General features: G+C 38.4%; 1 protein-coding gene and 1 pseudogene across 1 annotated transcript in view; one reads left to right on the forward strand and one right to left on the reverse strand.

The window, feature by feature from the left end:
• The window catches only part of LOC101419419 (popy Class I histocompatibility antigen, A-1 alpha chain-like), a 205,203-nt gene that overhangs the window by 158,956 nt on the left and 23,268 nt on the right, over positions 1-22,979 (forward strand). The window lies entirely within an intron of this gene.
• On the reverse strand, positions 12,347-13,117 carry LOC101446013 (general transcription factor II-I pseudogene; annotated as a pseudogene).

Raw genomic sequence — 22,979 nt, forward strand, 5'->3', positions numbered from 1 at the left:
AGCTTCTTGTGCTTTAACTTCATCATTTCCTCAGTGTTTGAAGAAGAAAAGGTCTTATCTCTTTTAAAGGAATATAATGTTCAAACCTGCTTTCTCAAAATCAAATCCTGAAAAGTAGCTTTTTATTTCAAACTAGTTACAAGACATTTGTTCTTTTACCTTGAAAGAAAAATTAAAGTAATAGTTGAGTTCATTTAATATGTTATAAGTTGAGTGGAGGGTGTTTAAAAGTGTTATAAAATTAACAGGATTTTTTAACCCTCTGTTAATTAAAGTTGTATGAGTAAAAGGTTCATATAAATGCTTAAATTTACCAATATTTCAATATAACATTAAAATGCAATATGGTTAATTATGGTTTTAATTAATATAAAAAGTGTGTGTCACAGAAACAACCTCTTATCATGAATTAAAGTAACACCATTGTAGCATGAAGCAGTCCCAAATATTGCTCATTTGTTGCAAAAAAATAATATCCAACTATGTCACTATCACTTTGTTTTAAAATGTGCTAAGATTTTCTTTAGTATTTCCTTAGGCAAGTCAAGTCAGCCTGCATTCTCCTACCTGTAGAAAAGTCAACAACAGACTTTTGCAGTGCCTCCCCAAAGCTGTGTGCATACCCCAACCATCTGCCCTGGCCTTGTGGCAAAGAATCTGGCTGTGTAGAAGAAATCTGTGCCAAAACCCTACTGATGACATTATGTTAACCAGTAATCCTTTTTTTCAGAATTAAAAGAAACATCAGAGACGGTAGTTTCTTATCTTAAGAGCCTGAACTAGGCAAAAAATTGGGACAGGCCACAAAGTCCCAGCTGCTCTATCACATTCTTAAATTTTGTTTGATTAGGTAAAACAAAACTATACTCTCTGCTGTAATTACTAAAGTACAATGTTTTCTCATGTTAATAGAGTTGTAATATTGTTAAAATACTAAAAATCTTTCATCCTTCATTTAGCTCAAATATTAAAAATATTGTATGTATTAATTGGGAAAGGTCCTTCATGGAAGTAGGAAAACCTCCAGGAAGCTGCTTTAAATGATAATAAAAGGGAAGTAAATTGTGGACATTAACTTAGCCTGTGAATTGGATGTGGCAAGCACCAATATTGGCTTTGGGTGGAGTCTGTGGCAAAGGCAAAATTCTAAACAAGTACTCCCTGGATTTTAATCACAATTCTAGAAGGATGCCAAAAATAAATATAAAAAAGCAATTATGTGCATCATGGGAGGCCCTGCTAAAAGTGAAAGATTTAACCCAATAGTGTCTGGTCACTCTGAAGACTGCCATCCCTACCCAGGGGCAGGTTGCAAATACTAAAAGCAAGACAGAAATGATGGACTGTTGTAAATCACCATCAAATCTATATTTAAAAAAACCTCCACGATACCCACTGGTAGTAAGAGGTGACTGTCTGTCAAGTCCCTGCCTACTCCTCTTGACGTGGGCTATGGGTGGGAGGCTCTTTGTCTCTTCAGAGATAACCTTAACCTAAACTGTCCATCCTAACTTGTGGGTGTGGAATGGTAAGAGGCTGCAGTCCTGTCCTTGGTGACCATGGCAACAACTCCAGCCCCAGGAAACAGTTTAACAATGCGAAGCCTATAAACGTTAAATATTCAAACCAAATGTGCTCAAAGCTTATCTAGAATGTATGAAATCCATGCTAAAAGGATGTGAAAAATATATGCTAATTCAAGCCTATTGAGAACTGAAACAAAAGGACCATTTGGCCTTTCCTCTCTGTATAAAAGGGACTCAAAAATCTTGTTCGGGGCTCGGGATTGAAACAGAAAGCTCCTGAATCTGGCCAGCCATCAATAAACCATTTTTCCTTCTCAAAATCATTCCTGAGACCTGGCCTCTCTATACTCAAATAATTGAACCTCTCTTAAATTTTACAACACTCTAACATCCCTTTTAGGACTGTTGACACAGATGCCTTTGTGAAGATCCAAGGCTCTAACACTGAAACCTGAGAAAAGGCAGAGTGGCTCCACCAGAAAGGTGAACATCATTAGTACCAAACCTTGTGGTGCCTAGTGCAGAAGTTCCGGCTGTCTGTTACTTGCCAACATCTCATAGACATCCCCATAAGTTCCTTCATGCTTACTCCAATTACTGTGACATCAGATCCCTCCTGCTCCTGAGAGAAATGAGCCCTCAAATGCGTGCTACAAACACTCCAAGGAGTACTACAACAACAACAACAAAAAAAACACCCAAGCTGTAGTCATTACTTTACAAAAACAAAAAGGGGGAAATGTAGAGATATGGCTGGAGGTTAAAATACTTCACTGGGACCTGTGGCAATTGCTGCCATGCATCACATTAACTTTACAAAGGAAAATGAATACCAACCCCTTGGGCTAATGACACTCATAGTCATAACCTACAAAAGAATTTGTGGAAAATATTTCTTGGTATTGCCCCTACTTATGAATGGCTGGGAAAAATAAATGAGACAGGATAGTATTGCACACTTAATCAAACATATCATCTTAAGGCCTTTGTTAGAGATCCATTTGTTTTCATAACTGATAAGATAACTATTTAGAATGACTCATTGTTTTATGAAAATGGTACTTTGTATACTTGTCTATCAGAAAGTGTGTTGCAGATGAAGAAACAATAGCCATGTACAGAAGAATAAAAGCATCTGGATACCTGTGAGAATGACATGGATTTGGCAGTTTTCTCCTGAAAGCCAGTTATTGCTACATATGGCACAAAAATTCTTGAAATGGACTAGATGCTTTATTGGACTGCCTGTTATAAGCATTTAGGGACTAATTGGAATCATTACAGCTGTTGCTATTGCTATGATAACTTTGCATGAAACAGTACAAACACAACAATATGTATATGATTGACATAAAAATGCTAGTGATTTGTGGCATAGTCAAGAACATATTGATGAGCAGTTAAATAATGGGGTAAATGATATAGAATCAGCAATTTTGCATCTTGGAGATCAAGTGTATAACTTAAATTTGCTTAGAGAGTTGAAATGTGATTGTAATGAGAATAACTTTAGTATCACTCCACTTCTTTATAATGCTTTTATGATTGAATGGGAAAAATTTTAAAATCACTTGATAGGTCATAAAACTAATATATCCTTAGAGATAGTAGAATTGCATAAAAAGATATTAGAATATCTCATAATCAGATTTACGTAGCTGATGATAAGGACATCTTTTATGATCTGATTTCACATTTTAACAAGTTTAATCTGGTGAATTAGTGGAAGTCTCAACATTTTTTATCACCTCTGGGAAAAGGACTGTGTATTGGTCTTGTTGCTCATTGTTGCTGCCAGCCTAGGGCACTGCATTCGAAGAAGACTGAATGGTGAGGATACTATGGAATGAGCTAATAATCTGGTGCTTGCAAAAACCCTACGAGGAACTCCCCAGGGTCACTGAGCTTGGCTGGTAGTCAATGATGGGTAAGATTCTCAGAGGAGGGCAACCTAAAGCAGGCACAGCCACCCTGACTAAAACAAAAAGGGTGAAATGTGGGAAGCAAAGGCACTTTGTTTCCATTAAGCAAGTTATTTCTTTGACCACGAGACATATTATCACCATGGTTTTACATACAGGTCACAAGGCCAGCAAGGAGATGTGTGTGTTCAGGTGGAACAAGGCAAAGTGAGCAACAAGTTTTATAGGCTTGTTTATAGAAGAGTGTTAAAGAACACTGTGATTTTGTACCAAGAGGTATAAAAATTTAGGTCCTGTACATTCGATGTGTACCTAATTTTACTGGAATGGGTTGATGCAATAGTAATAACTAACTAGGAATAATTGCCTGCTTTCATGCTCTGAAGGGGTATAAAAGGAAGCTCCTGAAAGTAATAAACTTGCCTGATGAGTCTGATGAGTTTGTGCTCTCAGACCTCCTGATTCCAATCTTTCTTTGTCTTTCATTCCTGATAAACTTTGGGTCGATAATTCTCACAGAAATCAATGAAATTTTAAAAACTTTGGAATCATATAATAACAGATTTGAGGAGGCAGAAGAAATGATTGGTCAGCTTAAAGTAATGACCTCTGAAAGTAAACATACAAAAGAACAGATGAAGAAGAATGGAAAAATTGAACATGGTCTCAAGGAACTAAATAACAGCAAAAGGCATGCAAACATATGTGTCATGGGTATCCCAGAAGGAGAAGAGAAGGGAAAAGTGACAGAAGGAATATTTAAAGAAATAATGGTAGAAAATTTCCCAACCCTGTTGAAGGACATAGATATCTCTGTCCAAGAAGAACAACTTACTCCCATCTGAAAAAATCCAAGTAGACCAACTCCAAGACACATACTCATCAGAATATCAAAGGCCAAAGACAAAGAGAGAATTCTGAGAGCAGCAAGAGAAAAGCAGTACATAACATATAACGGATATCCAATAAGATTAAGTGCTGATTTCTTACCAGAAACTATGGAGGCAAGAAGACAGTGGTCTGATAAATTTAAGATACTAGAAGAGAATAAACTTCCAGCCAAGAATCTTATATCCAGCAAAATTGTCTTTCAAAAATGAGGGTGAAATTAGAATATTCACAGATAAACAGAAACTGAGAGAATTTCTAAGCAAGAGACCAGATTTTCAGGAAATACTAAAGGGTGTGCTAGAGACTGAAAAGAAAAGACAAGAGAGAGGGGCCTGGAAGAGAGTCTAGAAATGAAGATTATACCAATAAAAGTAACTGAAAGTGTCAAAAGAGTGGTGAAAATAAAATATGACAGGTAAGACTCAAATAGGAATAAACTTAGCCAATGATGTAAAGCACTTGTCTTCAGAAAACTGCAGCTCAATGTTAAAACAAATCAAAAAAGCCCTAAATAACTGGAAGAACAGTCCATACTTATGGATTGGAAGGCTAAATATCATTACAATGTCAATCCTATTCAAATTGATATACACATCTAATGCAATCATGATAAACTGATGTTTAATGTATGTAGAAGTTTTAATTAACTTTACTGTAAAATTGTGGAAATGTATAGAGTGGATGGTAACACACAGTGAATAACAGCTATTTTACAAATGGGGATGTGACTGAAAATGATAATCAAGTTATGTAAATGCTAATTGACAGAATGCTTGAGAATAATCTAGCAACTGGATAGCACAGTAAACAAGAGGTGGGTGGGTGAGAATTGTGGTTGATGGTATAGATGCAAGAGTGTCCTTCGTTAGCTAGAACAAATGTGCATCACTACTTCAGGGTGTTGGGAATGTGGAGAAGCATGGGAAAAATACAGCTGGAGTGACCTGTGGAATGGGGTTGGTAGTAATATATTCTTGCATCTATGCAAAAGATATACTGCATTGATACTGAGGCAGTCTGGAAAATGTGAGCCAAATGTACACTATGGACATGGTAACAATCAGATGATATTTTATCTGTAGCAAATGACACATCACATTGAGGTGTGTTAATGGAGGGGTGTTGTTAGGGAATTCTGCGCATGTGCATAATTGTTTTATAAGTTTACAACTTCTGTCATAAAAAATATATTTTAAAAATAATAATAAGGTGGGTTGGGGGAAAAACACACCAAATGTATGATAAGAACTATGATTAATAGTAAAATTTTGACTTCTTTCTTTCATAGTTTGTAACAAATGTCTCATGAAAATACAAGGTGTTGGTGGAGGGTTGATGTATGGGATCCCTGTATGATGTTATGGATATTTGCTTTGTAAGTTCACAACTTTTACTATACACTTAATTGTTTATCTGTGTTCATATATAAATGATATAAAGATAATAACAATTGGGTTTGTTAGGGGCAAACTATTTGTTTATTAGTAATACTTTGACAATACTCTTTATTTTATTTTTTTAAATTTCTCTCCCCTGCCCCCCACCCCAGTTGTCTGTTCTCTGTGTCCAATTGCTGCATGTTCTTCTTTTGTCCACTTCTGTTGTTTTCAGCAGCATGGGAATCTATGTCTCTTTTTGTTGCACCATCTTGCTGCATCAGCTCTCCATGTGTGCGGCACCATTTCTGGGCAGGCTGAACTTTCTTTCACATTGGGTGGCTCTCCTTATGGGGTGCACTCCTTGCACATGGGGCTCCCCTATGCGGGGACACCCCTGCATGGCAGGGCACTCCTTGCGCACATCAGCACTGCACATGGGCCAGCTCCACACAGGTCAAGGAGGCTTGGGGTTTGAATTGCAGACCTCCCATGTGGTAGACAGATGCCCTATCCACTGGGCCAATTCCACTTCCCCAACAATGCTCTTTAATCATTAGTTAAAAAGGTTTAAAAACAATGCAAGTTATCGGTGGTAGGGTGAGATGTTATATATGTTTGATGTTACATATGTTTGTTTTGTAAGTTCACAACTGTTATACACTTATTGTTTGTGTATGTTTATGTATGAGTGAAATATTTCAATAATTTTTTTAAAAATCTGAGGTAGAGGGAGCAGCAGTGAGCAGGGCCTGGGGGTGAAGAGTGCAGCCAGGGCCTCGAAGAATTTCTGAGGTCTAATTGGACTGACTGTGGACCCCAGACAGGTGTCTTCAAGATCACCTGTGTTTTGACCAGTTTATCTTGGTGCCAAAGTAAGTAAAAATGGGAGCTGTTAATAGATGCAGCAGCGTCCATGCTCATGGATTGGAAGACTATATATCATTACATACAGCAATGCCTGTTTCCCAAGTTGCAAATGCACATCTCTGCAGATTTATGAAGAGATGTGCTGACTGAAAAGTTAGGTCTATGGTGAGCCAGAAGACACGTCTTGATTTCTCATTTTCTCAGAAAACATTTCTATTTACAGGAAATGTAGTTAACATGTATGTAATGTACATAGTTTGATTTCCAAAATGTTTATTAAATGAATATACTCCCACAACTTGTGTAAAGAAATATTCTGAATCTATTTAGTTTTAAAGTGGAGAGTTAGTAAAATTGAAGGGTTTTTGGCTGTAAAAGATCTCTTGTAAATATTGCTTATGCCATAAAAATCAAATTATGGTTAAAAAAAAAGAAAAAAAAAAGAGAAACTTAGTGCCTAAGGGTGAGGTTAGGGAGTGCCCAGGAGCCAGGGGTGAGGACTGAGCACTGCCTGGAGGAAAGCAGAGGGGAGACTCCACTAGTGGCTGCTGGACGGTCCACAGGGGTCTGCTGGCAGCATTGACCATGCAAAGCCTTCCTGTCTTCCCTGTGAGACCCTTGGTGCACTCTGCATTATCCTGACCCTTGAGAGGTTCGCTTGTTCCTGAGTGTTTGGTTCTGTCCACCCCTGGGCAGCAGCCAAAGAAGACCCACCAGAGACAGCCAGGCTGCTGGATGTGAGGGGCAGCTGCACCTTGAGGTGTCCCAGGTGAGAGGGGTCAGTGCAAGGACCAGGAAGGGGTCAGGGTGGAATTTCTGGAGCCAAGAGAGTGACCCATCGGGCGGGATGTCAGGAACTAGAGCCCAGCAGGTACTGTCTTTCTCTGCACCTGCTCTGCTCCATGCAGGCCCAGCCTCCTGTCCATGCATGGGCTGCTGGCCTTGTTTGGTCCTTCCCTGCCCTCCCATCCTCAGGGCCTGCCTTTCTTTGGACTTGAGTGTAAGGACTTGGTTCACTCACATGTCTCAGATTTTGGTACACAGGCATCGGTTGTCTTACTTTATTTTTCTCTGCTTCACCAGCAATTCTTATTCCCAGTCTTCCCACCACTATAGGCAACTACTCTCTAATGTTTTTCATCTGTCCTTCACACAGGGACCCTCGACTATAGAAATAGGGCAGTATTTGTCCTTCTGCTTCTACTTATTGTAGCCCAGTACCATGGTGTTAGACCCCATGTTGCATATAGATCCCACCAGGGCTCCTCATTGGTGAGGAGTGTCCCATAGCACATGCCCACCATGTTCACACCTGGTCTAGGCAAAGGACATCTGCCTAGGAGTACAAATAACCCTGATCACACTTTTGCCCCATCCTGTGCAAGAGCCTCTCTGAGCCATACTGGGAGTACATGGAGGGTTCGCACCCTGAATTCCTGAAATATCATCAAATTGCTCCCCAAAATGGTGACTTCAGTTTACACTTCCACCAAAGATGCATGGAGATTCTACTATCAAAACTTGCTACTTTTTAAAAATCTGATAACTGAAAACTTTTATCTCACTATTCTTTTATTTTTACTTTTTATGATTACCTGTAAAGTTGAGCATCTCTTCTGGACTTTCCTATTTATGCCCTTTGTCCATTTTCAATTTCCAGTCTTTCATTTGTTTGAAGGAATTTGTTGTATATTCTAGATATTAATCCTTTTAGACTTGAAAATATCATTCATTAACTTTGACTATGGTGCTCTTCATGAGAAAATTCTTGAATTTTGGTGATTAAATTTTATCCAATTTTTACCTTATAGTTAATGTTTTAGGGTCTTTTTTTTAGGGTCTTTTCAGGATTTTTTAAAAACCACCTAGAAAGCATAAATATATTTGTGTGTGTATTTTCCCTTAGTTATATAATTTTACCATTCAAAAAGTCTTTAATTCATCTAGTGTGCAGAAAAGAACCAACTCCAGTTTTCTGTATATCATGAGCCAGTTTTCTCAACTCCACCTACCTAACGGTTCATCATATTCCCACAGATGGGAATCAGTGGTGTTACTTCTAGTAGACCAACTTTCCATGAGCACAAAAGTTGTTTCTGGGGGTCAAAACTGTGGCAGGGGAGGATCACTGTTGTGGGGTGTTGGTGGTGGGGGATGTGAGAGGAGGAGTATGCATGGGGCATGCCTCTATAGCATGTGAATATGTTCAAGTGTTCATGGGACATTTTCTCACTGGGTTGAGACCCACACAACAACCAAAGAATAGTAAATTCCCATCCTGGGGAATCCTGCTACTTACTCTAATAGAGTGTGAAGAATCCCCCAAGTACATAGACAGAAGCCTAGTGAAGGAAGACCCTTTGCTTGTGAAATTGAAACTGAGTATAGTGATATATATTGCCTAAGAGTTACCTCCTGAAAGCCTCCTTAGTGCTCAAATGTGACCTCTCTCTAAGCCAAACTCAGCATATAAATGCACTACTTTCCCCTCGTGTGGGATATGACTCCTGGGCATGAGCCTCCCTGGCACCAAGGGAATATTACCAAACACCAACTACAGATGCATTTTGAAAAAGACCTTGACCAAAAGGGGGAAATATTAAATACAAACGAGTTTTTATGGCTAAGAGATTTCAAAGAGAGTCAGGAGGTCATTTCAGATCATTCCAGGGGTTAGGCTTATGCACATCTCAGCAGGATCTCATTGACTGCCACAGTGAGCAGTGCCTCAAACAGTGGGGCTCCTGGGGGCTCTAGAGACATCTAGCACTATAGGCAGGGCAGACACTCTGAGGAATTCAGTACCCTGTCACTGGTCCTTACCTTGGAATTTATGCTTGCCAGTGGAACAGAGTTAGCCCTATTGACATGTAGTTCTTCTGCCCCTTTTCTTTGACCCAATTGCACTATACCCATTAAATATACATCCCAGTGACTTAAATCTTTAGTCTGTTCATATGTCAGTTGAGCCCTGAATCTCAGCAGAGCTGCAACACCTGCTCTCCTGTTCACTGGACTTACCTAGGACAATCAACAAAATGATGATGATAGACAGCACCCATCCCCCAAACAGACTATCTACAACTAAAAGCAAGACAGCTCCATCGAGCATCCCCCAGGGGATCAAAGCCTCCTTTCAATCAGAAACAGAGTGCGCACCACTATCCCAAAAGCCTCAAGATTGGAGAATGAACAAACACATAGGGGGAACGCAACTATGGACTAAAGTAGAATTATGATTAGTTTAGCAATGGAAGAACTTCTATCAATGATATAAAGCCAATGGCCACCAGAGATTCTGTAGGGAGAGAGAAGGAAGAAAAGTTGTAACATGGGGGAATTTGGGGGATTTTGGAATTGTCCTACATGATATTGCAATGACAGATACAGGCCATTATACATTTTGTCAAAACCTATAAAACTGTGCAGGGCAAAGTGCAAACTGTAATGTAAACTATAGAACTTGGGTAGTAGCAATGTTTCAATATGTGTTCATCAATTGTAACAAATATACCACACTAATGAAAGATGTTAATGTGCAAAAGATGGGGAAGGGTTGGGTATACACACATATATACATAGGTTTAGTGTGTGAAAGATATGGATGGATTTTGTTTATTACCCTGTATCTATAATTTAATTTGAGGTTAAATATAAGCAACGCATAAAAATGCCTATTTCTGGTACCATATAATGTAATTCTCCACTATGAATATTGTGATAAGCTAATGAAAACTCTATGCCATCACATACTCTAGGCTTTTCATGTAACTGGTATTTTACAACTCTTATTTTTTGAGATTCTCCTACAACTGAAAAAGATCATAAAGTGTGGGTAATTAGCTTTTTGACTCCTTACTCCCCACCCTGGAGCTCAATGTTACAAATAGCATTATAAAACAATGACTGCAATGGAACCCCCTTGAGCCTGATCCAAGTTGGCACAATGTTTCCAAGAATTCCATGCCATAATAGGTTACACGATAGTGAGGCTGTAGTGTCATTTAACTTGCACAAATATTACTAACTGATCTTAAACTTCTGATGCACCATGCATTTTACTTGGACAAAATATAAGTGGAAGAGGTTCTCTGTAATTCACCTATAGTCTACATGCTCACATACTGACCTCTTACTATTAGATGATCCAGATTTTTAAAAAAATATATGACTGAAAACATATAAACATGATAGGTAAGCTTAGGAAATGGTTTAGTCAAATATATAGATACTAATTGTTCAGTCAGTCATTAAGGAGAGCTGAACAAAGAACCATTTAAATGACTTTTCAAATAAAAAACCTAAAGAACTGAACTATCACAGGTGTTTTCTTCAATGAAGAAGCTGAGATGTTCCAGTAGGAGATGATTTCACTTGATTGGAAAATAAACACCATAGCTGAAGGCTCTGCTGAATATGCAAAATATCTGATGAGGTTCATTTCTGTCATTTCCTTGTCATTTTTAAGCATTACTGTAAAATCCTTATACTACACTCCAAAGTAAACTAGTCATTTCAAATCTAGAGTCATTCTGCTCTTCAATTTATAGAATAGCTGAAAAATTAGATGTTTCTAATTAAAAGTAAAAAAAAAATGATTTGTATAGAAGGTATTTCTGTTATGCAAGTAAATTACACAGCTTGGGGCAGTAATAGGTCTGAAAATTTCCTCTCAAGTACAGATACCCTAAGGCCAGCAGGGAAAAGAGCTACCATGTTGGAGCTGGTTCTTGCTTGGTCTGAGAGCTTCCATCAGCCTCAGCAATTTCTTCTGTTGCTGGAACCTTCAGTTGGCTTGGGCCAGCTGATTTTTTTAATCACTGCTGAGCCTTCAGACTCACTCAGGTCCACCAGTTGGAACTGTTTTCTCATTTCTTAAAAAACTTTTTACTCCCTTGCCTTAAAAAAAAATAAAGTAGTCTTTGGAATGGCACACTCAGGTAAGCCTTTCCCTTAAAAGTCTTCTAGAAAAGATTAGAATAATGAAAATGGCACTGTCACAGCTCATTCAAGGCCAAGAGCTTCACTGATTTTTCATTGAAAAGACTTTCAACTTTCTGTCTTTTTTAACAACAAATTTAATTGACTTCGCACTTGAATGATTTTTTTCAGTCTTGGAATTCCATACCAAGAGGAACATCTAAAAGGAACGTTGTCTTGTACAACTTCCCCGTAGAAATCATTAGAATGTGCCTCAAATTTCTTGTAAGGTACAGCTTTGGCTTCAGTGCTCCACAAGTCTTCAAAAAACTTTTTTTAATTTTGTGCAGGAAATTTGATATACCATCTTTCTTAATTTCATTATCCTGGCATAACTTTCTTCCTTTACTCCAGATGCTAGTTTATCAAGTTGTAAATCTTCATGGGTCGAATTCAGAAGTTTGGGCTTCTTAATCATAAAATGAATACCTTCTTTGCAAGTATTAATAGTATCCTCTCAAGGTGAGGAATTCCATAAGTAAATGGCCATCTAAAAGGAATTTCTTCAGAAAGTCCTTCTACATAAAGATCTTCAACGTGTGACTGGAAAAGGAGATATGGGATCATCACAGGAACTTTGGCTTTTATAGCTTGAGTGTATTTTCTTTCAAATAATGCTTCAGCTTGCTTATGCAGATCAGTAATTTGAGCATTCAATTTCTCAATGTTGAACTCCCTCACTTTCTGTTTTCCAGCATTGGCAGACTCAGTGACTGGGGGCTGTGGTGACTCATTTGTCTTGGTTTCCTGGTAGGTGGAGAATGATCATCATCTTCAATGGTCAAGTCAACTGCAGGGTCCTAACTTGTTTCTGAAGGGATGTGCTGGGTAGAACCTTCAGTTGCTGCTTCATTTCTGTTCCATCATTGCCTACTGAAGAGAGGTGGCTTTGCTGAATGTTAGAGTGAGAGCAATCAGGGTTTTTGGATTATTCTTTTCGGTCACAGCTGCCATTTCTAGAGAAATTCCAGAATCTTCCATGCATTCAGTATTCACTTTGATGGGGCCACAACTTCTACGTGGAGTCTGTACTGACCTTTCACCAGCTGTTACCACCACATGACCACCTAGGCGTTTCTATGGCTCTAGGAAAGATCTCTTAATAAATGACATCCCTGCTTTGTTCTCCAGAATCCATTTCAGGGTTGCAAGATCATAAATCTCAGGGTGTTCAAAGGCAGCTCCTTCAGGAAGCCCTGAATGACCACAGCCAACTGGTCCCCTAACATGTTCTGTATGGAACGGACACCTCTGCTGATCTACCTAAAGCTTTTCCACACCAAAAGCAGAAACAGTCGTCAAATGCTATTTTGAGAGTCTTGATTTCCACAGCATCCACACTCATCCCATTCGTCTGGGTTGTACATTTCATTTTGTGCATCTCTGGAGCCTTTTATTCTCCTTCAACAGGTATTTTACAGAATCTTTCTGAAATCTCTCCTGGTATTGACAGAAGCACGTCCTCTTTCGCTCCCAACAACAATACATCTGTGTCATGCTCTGCAAGGCTGGCCACACTGACTCCAGAGCAGATGTGAGGGAGGCGCCACATCCTGCTCCCCCCAGACTCCTCATCGTCAACAGTCAGGGGAGACCCTGCTGCTCAGGCCAAGATCCCGGAGAGCAGCCGCCTCCAGGCAGTGCTGGGGCTGGGGTGAGGGGCTGGGGGATCTGAAGGGAAGCAAGGGGGAGTGGGTAGAGACGAGGGGGAAGGCCCGTGCGTCTGAGCATCTCCTATCACTGCCACATGGTCACAGGCAGGGCCTCTCAGCGACTTGACCTGGTGGCAGGGATGGAATCAGCAGCCGAGCGGGGTAACCAACAGCGCCTGCTAAAGAGCGCCTGCGCGGAGGGGGGCGAGCAGTGGCCCCTTTTCTCTGCTGTCCCCTCCCCTATATTTTTGATGTGACATTTACATAATCTAAAGTTTCCTTTTTTAAAAAAGTTGTTTCTTAGCTTTCTATTCCATTGCATCCATCTTTCTTTCCCTGACCAGTGCATCCTGTTTCATGGCTGAACATCCAGCAGGCTACGCAACTCTCTTGACTCTTCTTTTTCAAATTTATCTTAGCTATTTTTAAACGTTTGTGCTTCCATGTAAACTTTCGAATTAGTCATTTTTTAAATCCTGCTGCAGATAATTGAAATTATATTGACAGGTTCAAATTTTATTGGATTTGGACAAAATAGATATTATATTTTATCAAATAAGCTATTGGCTCTCTCCATATATTAGATCTAGTTTTATATCTTTTAGCAGGATTTTGAAATATTCTCCATAGAAAAACGTGGCAATATGTACCAACACACATATCACACAGTAATTTACCCACTAGAGAAATATTCATGCATATGTACAAGAAGATAAATTCAAAATTGTTCAGTACTACAGCACAGTTTAAATTATGGAATGGATAATAAATTATATTATATTCCTATAATATACCAACATACAGCACTTAAAGGAATGAACCACAGCTACATGTCTCTGCATGGATACATTTCAAAAACACACCATTGAACAATTAAAAATGCAAGTTAGGCATATGGATAGCTCTTACTGTAAAAGTTTTAAAGCATGCAAGACAACACTACATATTATTTATGGGAAATATGTAGGTGGTAATAGCATAAAAACAATCCATAGAAGTTACCTTGCATGGGGAAGGAAGGAAGGAAATGGGATGGGAAAGACATAATTGCAATGCTTTATCTCCTAGGGAAAGACTAAATCCCATTTGTCAGAAGATATGGATTGGATGTGCTTGGGTGTTGGTTACACCATTATTCATTAAGTCCCTTAAAACACTTGTTCTAGATCTGAAATATTTTATAAGGAAAAAATCAAAATGAGTTCTTCATAAGGTTTGTATATTTTTCATAGGCTATATGATATCTATATGGTTTTTATTATTATTCCAAATTTACTTTTTTCATCATTTGTTGGTTTTTCTAAGTTAATTTTGTTTTCAGCAATTTTGTCACACTCTATTATTAATTATAAAAGTGTATGACACTGTAGGACTGTCTTGAAGAAATTGTCATTATTTCATCTCTGAAAATAACAGTTTTGACTCTTTGCTTCTAGTCATTATCACTCTTCTTTTTCTCAACTTGTTGCATGGGCCAAACCCTCCCTAATGGCATTGACTATAGCCATGACCTGCTCCTACCATGAAGTAAGTTCACTGAGGTCCTGTTAAGTAGAATGAACAGTATGGCTTTGTGGTAGATGTCCTTATCAAGTTAAAGAGTCCTTTTTTGTTCCTGGGTTTCTTAGAGATTTTAAAATAAAACCTTTTTTCATCTTTTGAGATGGTCACTAACTGTCCATGGATCTAGTCATCCCAAAATTGGATTCTCTGATATTAAACTATCATGGCTTTCCTGAGATACACTCTACATCATTCACTGTTGCAGTGCTACATAATTTTAGATTTTTTTTAAACTTCAATTTACTGAGGACTTTTGGCTGTGTTGCCATGATCTGTAAAGAGCTTCTCAAAGCTCAGAGTGTTTAAAGGGCACGAGGGGGTGACTGGGTCCTGCAGATTCTGATTAGAAGGGGGGCTGAGATGCTGCATTGCTGAGGAGCTCCTAGGTGGGCTGGCACTGCTGACCTGTTCATACATTGAGTCAGGCTTCACATCACAGCTCTCCCCCTTCAGCCCTATGATGGATTTCCAGACTCCAGATTCCCAAGGAGGACTTCTGAAAGCCTTGGTGCTGCTTGTGGACCAGACACAATGGCAGCTGAATGTCTGGAGAAGGGATCTGCCTTCAGGACAATTGCTGTTTCCACAGTACCTGCTACAGTCCATCTCTGCCAGAGGCACATTACTTAATGCCTCTGAAGCTCGGTGTCCTCCTGTGGAAATAGAGATATGGGACCATGGTGATGGCCAAGGAGACTAACACCTCCAGGCGTGGCTCAGTACCTGGCACTGAATGTGGCATTCAGCCATGCTGATGAAGATGGGGCAGATTCTCTCAGAATGAGACCAGGCTAGAGGCATGTTGCTGTGTCTCATGTGTAACAAACAGAACATACCTAGAGGCAGGGGAATCCTCACTTGCTATTGTTTTTATTGTCTGTGCCTGAGAGGTCAAGGACGAAGATACCTGAGGTAGCAGAGCTCATTCTCAGATCCAGACTGAGGGATGGGATGGAGTTCTCATGGCCATGTCTCTGCTAATCTTTAGAGCTGGGTGTCCTCAGAATTCCAAGAGGTGCAGTTTCCCTGCAGGTGTTTGTAGGGAATGTCAAAAGGCAAGAGCAAACAATTGAAAAAAAACAGATGTATTCAAATCCACAGAACAAAAAATGGAACTAATGAGAATTGTTGTGTGGATTTCTTTTAATTTGGATCTATGGGGCTATGAGAGTGAAGCTTATCAGGTACAAGAGCTAATTATCCTGGGAGGACAATAAAGCCATTGCCACCTGCATCTTCTCCTCATAGAACTCCCCTTATAGAGGGATTCTGAGACAGGGGTAATGGCCCTAAGAACAAGCAGAATTAAGATTAATACAAATAGGGGTGTGAAATTGCTCTGGTCTGGCTCTGCCAGTAACTGTGACCTTGGAGGCATGCCTTCTGCCAGGGCCTAGGGCACTGAAGATCCTCCCAGCTCCTGGACCTCCTGACCTAACTCCCTGTTCAAGGAGCTGTGCACCATGGGGGGAGAGTATTGCTTCTACCCCCTAAGTTTCACCTTGTTTCTCAGAGGACTGGGGTCAGTTTTATCTATTTTCTTCTAAGTCTCTTGGGTAAATGACACCCTCACACTGTTGTGGTCAATAAGGAAAATCTCGGACTCTAGAAGCAGGAAGTTTGCTGGTTCAGAGCTTGACTCATGTTTTAGCTGGGAGACCTTAGGGAGGTCCTGTTAGTTGCCCTAACCTTCTAGACCCTTGGTCTCCAACTGAGAACAGTAGTGGTTCATTCTTGCACTAGTGAGGAGTAAATGAGACAAGACATGTGGAAGAGCTTGGCAGAGTGCCTGGCATAGTGAAGCACTCAACAGTGATGACAACAATGATGGCAATGACAACGATGATGATGACGATGATATGATGCTGATGAAGGTGATTATGATGATGATGATGATGATGACAATGATAATCATAGCAGTTTGGAATTATTTTTATATCCCAAAAATAGATGTTGGATTATGTTTTGAAAACTGGTCTGTACCTGGGCATGATTAAATTGTAATTAGGACTTTGATTGGGCCACATCGGTAGGGTGTTGTTTTCCTGGCCCTTGGTGGGTGGGGACTCACAGATAAAAGACATAACAAAGGATAGAGTTGGAGTTTTCATGTTGGAGTTTTGAGCTGGAGCCCTGGGAAATAAGCACACAGAAAAGCTTGGTTGTGAGGAAAGAGAAGGCCCAGGGAAGAGAGAGGAGCCATTTACCTGATAGTTTGCAACTGCAGAGACCAAAGAGCACTGCAACTGGTCCCAAAGAGAAATGGAGCCTCCAGGAAGAGGAACTCAAAGAGTGGAACTCTTGGTAGACATCAGCAGCCATCTTGCCCCAACAAGTGACAATAGACTTTGGTGAAGGTAACTTATGCATTATGTCTTGGTAACTTTAAGCTTCTACCCCAAGTAAATATCCTTGAAAAAATCCAACAGATTTCTGGTATTTTGCATCAGCACACCTTCAGCTGACTATTAAGATGATGATGATGATGATGATGATGATGATGATGATGATGATGAAGAAGACCTACCATCTTGCAGGTAGGAGATTTTGTTCACTTTTCTCTCAAAATTTTTCTACATTTTCCTATGTAACTCTGCATATATTTTGGTTTGAAGTCATTTGTCAGGTTTATTTATTGCCAATATCTTCTCCAAATTTGTGACTTTCCTTTTCATTCTCTTTTCGGTGTCTCTGATAATCCAAAATTCTTAATTTTTAATAATTTTTTAAATTTCCTTGTGGAAACATATAGAAAACAAAATTTCCCATTTTAACCATTTTTAGTGTACAATTCAGTGGTACTAATTACATTTAAAATGTTGTGCTACCATCATCACCACATCCAGTTCCAAAAGTTTGCATCATCCCCCAAAGAAACTCTGTACCCATTAAGCACTAACTCCCCATTCCATTCTCCTCCTAGAAGGTCATCATTTTAACGCTGAATAATTTATGAATCTGGGCCATTGCAGGAAGTGCTTTTTGTCTTAGAAATCTTTGCTTTTTCGAAGATCATGAAGATAATCTATTTTATCTTCTAAAAGTTTTTAAACATTTTCCTTCAAATTGTACTGCTTAATCTATCTGAAAATGATTCTTGAACTCATCTTGTTATAATATGCTCCTCAATTAGTCATTTAAAAAAATAATTTTATTGACATATCATTCACAAACCTTATAATTCAGACAGTTTTGGTATACAATTCAATGATTTTCAGTTGTTTGTTTGTTTTTGCTTGTTGTCTGCTCTTCTTTAGGAGGCACTGGGAACCAAACCTGGGACCTCCCATGTGGGAAATTGTGCTCAACTGCTTGAGCCACATCTGCTCCCCTAAATTAGTCATTATTATTGATATCCTATTGAGTTAGGGTAATTTTCTATCATCCTCATTCTGTACCTGTAATTCAGCTGAGAGTAGAAATTTAGTTTAACAGTTATTTTCTCAGAAGTTTGGAGACACTATTCCATTGTCCTCCATTGCTGCAGTTGAGAAGTTGGCTGAGATTTAATTGTTCATTGAAGGTTATCTGACTTCTTGTTTGTCTGTTTCCTTCAGTTTCTCTATTATGTGCCAAGGAGCTGATTTGTCATTATGTATCCTGTTCAGACTTGTATTTTCTTGGATTTATGGTTGGTTTCTCTCATCAGTTCTAGAAAATCCATAGTCAATACCCTATTGTCAGGAAGCAGATGTGGCTCAACTGACAGAACATTTGTCTACCCTATGGAGGGTCCAGGGTATGATCCCCAGGGCCTCCTGACCCATATGGTAAGCTGGCCATGTGCAGTGCTGTCACATATAAGGAGTGTCGTGTCAGGCAGGGGTGCCCCATGTAAGAAGTGCACCCTTAGAGCTCACTTCCAAGACTCCTGTCCAGGCCAGCCTTATCCTCTACAAGCCAATGATGTGTTCCAAAGCCAGCCATTGGTCCATTGCATTTTTTTTTCTAATTTATTTTTTTATTATTGATTCTGTAAAAATATTACATTAAAAAAATATATGAGGACACATTCAACCCCACCACCCCCACCCCACCATTCCCCCCCAGCAACACTCATTCCCATCATCATGACACATCCATTGCATTTGGTAAGTACATCTCTGGGCACCTCTGCACCTCACGGTCAATGGTCCACATCATGGCCCATACTCTCCCCCATTCCATCCATTGCATTTGAACCACTATTACCTTGTCCAGCAGTCCACAGTTCACCAAGCTTAGGATTCACCAGAGTTCAGTGAAGAGTGCAGGGAGAACAACCCTGCTGTGTCAATCATCAAAGCCCAGAGATGGGCACAATCCATTCCTGATGTTATTCAGGCAGAAGTTGATGGCAATGCTTCAGAAGATAGTTCCAATGTCCACACAGAAGATTGCAGAAACACACCTCTCTCAGCCTGGTTCCCAAAGCAAGGACAAAGCCAAGGTAAGTAAGAAGTGGAAAGAGATCTTGGTATAAAGAAAGCTGCTAATTTACAAATGGGTTTTTTTTTTTTTCTTGTAATGTGAGTGTGGGAACACAGTAGTATTACTTTATATTAGCCTCTTTTTTTCTGTCTGGTTGCATCATCATATCTTTTTGTTGTCTCTCCAGGTGTGCTGCCCTCCCTTCTTTCTTTTTAATCAGGAGGACCCAGGGATGGAACCCAGGTCCTTTGCATGGTGAAAGGAAGCTCAATTGCTTGTGGCTCAGCCACTTCCCTACAACAGTTTTAACATTTTTTTTTTTGAAAATTTGTTCCCATTGGCAGCTAAGGTATATTGGTTCCTGTTAAATTACAGTCTTCTTTCTTTTAAGATACATTTTTCTGAGTTCATTTATAACATGCAAGCTTGGTATTTTTAATCAATTATCTCCTAAGTCTGTATTCATCATGACTTTTCAATGCCAACCAATTGTGATATTTTCAATATTTGCCAAAACTTAGAGAATTTTGCAGATATTTGTATTTTACCAGTGTTTCTTCGGTAAATCTTGCATGCAGATTTTAAAATTTTAATGTTGGCACCTAAGAATCCGTGTGGGATATACATATGTCATATTCCAAAATTTACATTGAAACAATTTCTAAGGAATACCATAAAATTTAAAATTTTCCATTTTATCACCTGGATTGCTATTAGCTTGTTTTTCATTGCATATCCTCATTTTCACCTATTTAACTTGCAAATTAATTAATTATTTTATTGTTGTAGTTTTTAGCATTTGCTTTTATTTTTCTTTAATATCTTTTCAAATTGGCATGTCTTTTAAATATTTTACTATTTGATTAAAAATGTGTATATGTATATATTTTTTCCTTAAATCATATCAACTTTACCAATGATACCAAGATATATAGTTTTTGAGCCAATTAAGAAAATTGCAGGTTTTAAAATGTAGCATTTTGGGGTAGTGAACACACATGAAATGATGTATATATATATTCCAGACTACTGAAAGAAAACCACCTTAAGAATTTTGTTTAAAGTTTTAGCATCTGAAAAGCAAGAAGAAGGCAAATTGATGGCAATGTGTTTTAAAATAAAAGAAAAAAGAGAGTAACTTTGTCTTAAAATAAAAATTTCTGGTTGTGCCAGAAGGTAAAAGAAGATAGCAAAAGCTAAACTTGAGGGTTTATAGTAAGCTGCAGAAGTCTTGAGTGGAAGTGAACTTTTTTTTGCCTTACTTTTTAATACCTGCAAATAATGAGCTTGAAAATAAATAATGATATGTGTTGAAAATTTCACAATACTAAACCAATTTCAGTAGATTTATTGATTAGATAGAAAAAAAGACTGGTGAATCATTTACCATAAAATTTTACATGGAGGATATATAGTGAAATTAGAAATTAATTTCTCTCTGTGAAAAATAACTGTGGTTTCATGGTCTGACCCAAAAAGCCCTAAACCATGGCATGTTTTATAATGATGTCAATTCAAGCTGACTATTATGTGAACTACATTTGGCCAGTGGAAACAAAAATTGGAAAAGACTGTAAATAGACCACTCCAAATGATTTCTCTGTATAAATGAATTGTACAATTTTTAAAAATATATTAGGAGTAAACAGAAATAGAATTCATAATTTGCAAACCAGGAAAAGAGAAACCATGGAACAAAGAAAGTTCAATCAATTCAACAAAGATATGGAAAAAAGGGAGAAAGAAGACAGAAAGGAATGATGAAAAGAATTCACAAAATAACATGATTGAAATTGATATATCAATAGCCATAGTAAACAAAAACAGAAAAAAATCATTTGTCAAAAGATAAGCTCCTAAATTAGATTTTAAAAATTCAGCTATGCTCTTCACCAAAGAACTCATAAATGATGAGACTGAAAGATTTACAATGAGAGAAGTGGATGCGGCTCAAGCGATTGGGCTGTCACCTACCATATAGGAAGTCCAAGTTTCGATTACTGGAACCTCCTGGTAAAGGCAAGGTGGCCTGTGCAGAAACAGAAGAACACACAGAGAGCAGACAGTGAGCAAAAAAAGAAATGATTAAAAACAATACTCCAGGCAATGACAACCAAAGGAAAATTGAGGTTTCTTTATCAATATCAATATTAAAGAAAATAGAAAAGGCATTAGTAGGTTAGATAAAGAGGGGCACTATATACTGGTAAATGAACAATTTATCTGGAAACTAACAATTCTCAGCTTTAATGTATCTAACAATTCATTGCAGAATTGCACAAAAACTTTGATAAGGCAACATAGAAGCAGATATTAAACACAGCTCTCTCAGGTGTTGATATTTAAAGACCAAAAAATAAGGGTATAGGCTATTTGAACCATAAAATAAGATCCTTCTGTGGGAATGTGGAGAAGCATGGGAAAGATACAATTAATATAACCTATGGACTATAGTTAACATTAATATGGTTATCTAGTAACAGTAATACAGTTAATTTCCTTGCATCAATGCCAAAGTTGTACTGTGATAATAATAGGAGGGTATGGAAAAATATGCCTAATGTACTCTATGGGACATAGGTAGTGGTAACATTCAGATGATATTATCTCATGATCTCTAACAAATGTTCCATGATGGTGTGTTGTGTTGGTGAATGGTGTTTTATAGGAATTCTACACATATGCATGATTGTTTTGTAAGCTCACAACTTCTGCAATAAAAAAATATTTTTAAAATATCAGGATTCTTCAAACAAAGATGTAGAATATCTGAATAACAAAAATAAGATCCTTCTAAAGGGCATACATAGAATCCTAAACTTAGTGAAAATATACATTTTTGAGCACTCTTGAAACAGGAAAAAAAATGACCAAGATCTGGGTGCAAAAGCAAAAGATGTTGCTATCAAAGCAAAACATTCTCTTTGTTTAAAATTACCTCCATTTTCTTCTTCCATGTGTAAGTGTTTTGCTTCTCAGTCTGCTCTTTTCTCCTGCAACTAACCCATAGAATTCCCACGTGGTCTTGGGAATGTTGGCTCTTCTTAGTAACTGTGGAGAAAGGACTATCAGAAAGAACAGGTGCTAGAATTATTGTGACTCTAGCAAAGGAAGGAACTGTATCATTGATGTGGAGACAGTGGCCACAGAAGTTGCTGAAGGCAGGGAGAGGGTAGAAGAAGTGTGATATGGGGATATTTTCAGGATGTGTTGTTGTCCTGAATGATGTTGCAGGGACAGATTAAGGACATTATATATCCTGCCATAACCCACTGATGGACTGGGTAAGAGAGTAAACTATAAGCCATGTCATGTAGCCATGCTCCAAAATGTATGCATCAATTGCAATGAATGTACCACTCTAATGAAAGAAGTTGATGTAAAGTGAGGGGTTTGGGGAGTGGAGCATATGGGAACCCCCTATATTTTGTAATGTAACATTTTGTGTGATCTATGTGTCTTTTAAAAGGGAATAAAAAATATATTTAAAAAAATAAAGAAAAAATAAAAGAAAGGTCAGGAAGTGATGCCCTATGCTCAACTTGTCCTGGTGAGGAGTCCACCCAAGAGCCAAGACCATTGCAAGTCCATGGTCAGAGCTGTGTGATGACTTCAAAGCAAACTGTTCTTTCTGTTGTCATCAAACTGTTCTTATGAATATTATTTGTAATAAAAGATTCCTTCAAGACCCTAAAACTCCAGATATTGTCACTATGTTCTGTATGATGCAGTAAAACTTGTAATTTCTAAAGTGTCTGCTTTGTTAGTTATTGTCTTTTTAATAATAAT

Source organism: Dasypus novemcinctus, chromosome 22 (assembly GCF_030445035.2).
Source record: "Dasypus novemcinctus isolate mDasNov1 chromosome 22, mDasNov1.1.hap2, whole genome shotgun sequence".
Classification (NCBI taxonomy): domain Eukaryota; kingdom Metazoa; phylum Chordata; class Mammalia; order Cingulata; family Dasypodidae; genus Dasypus; species Dasypus novemcinctus.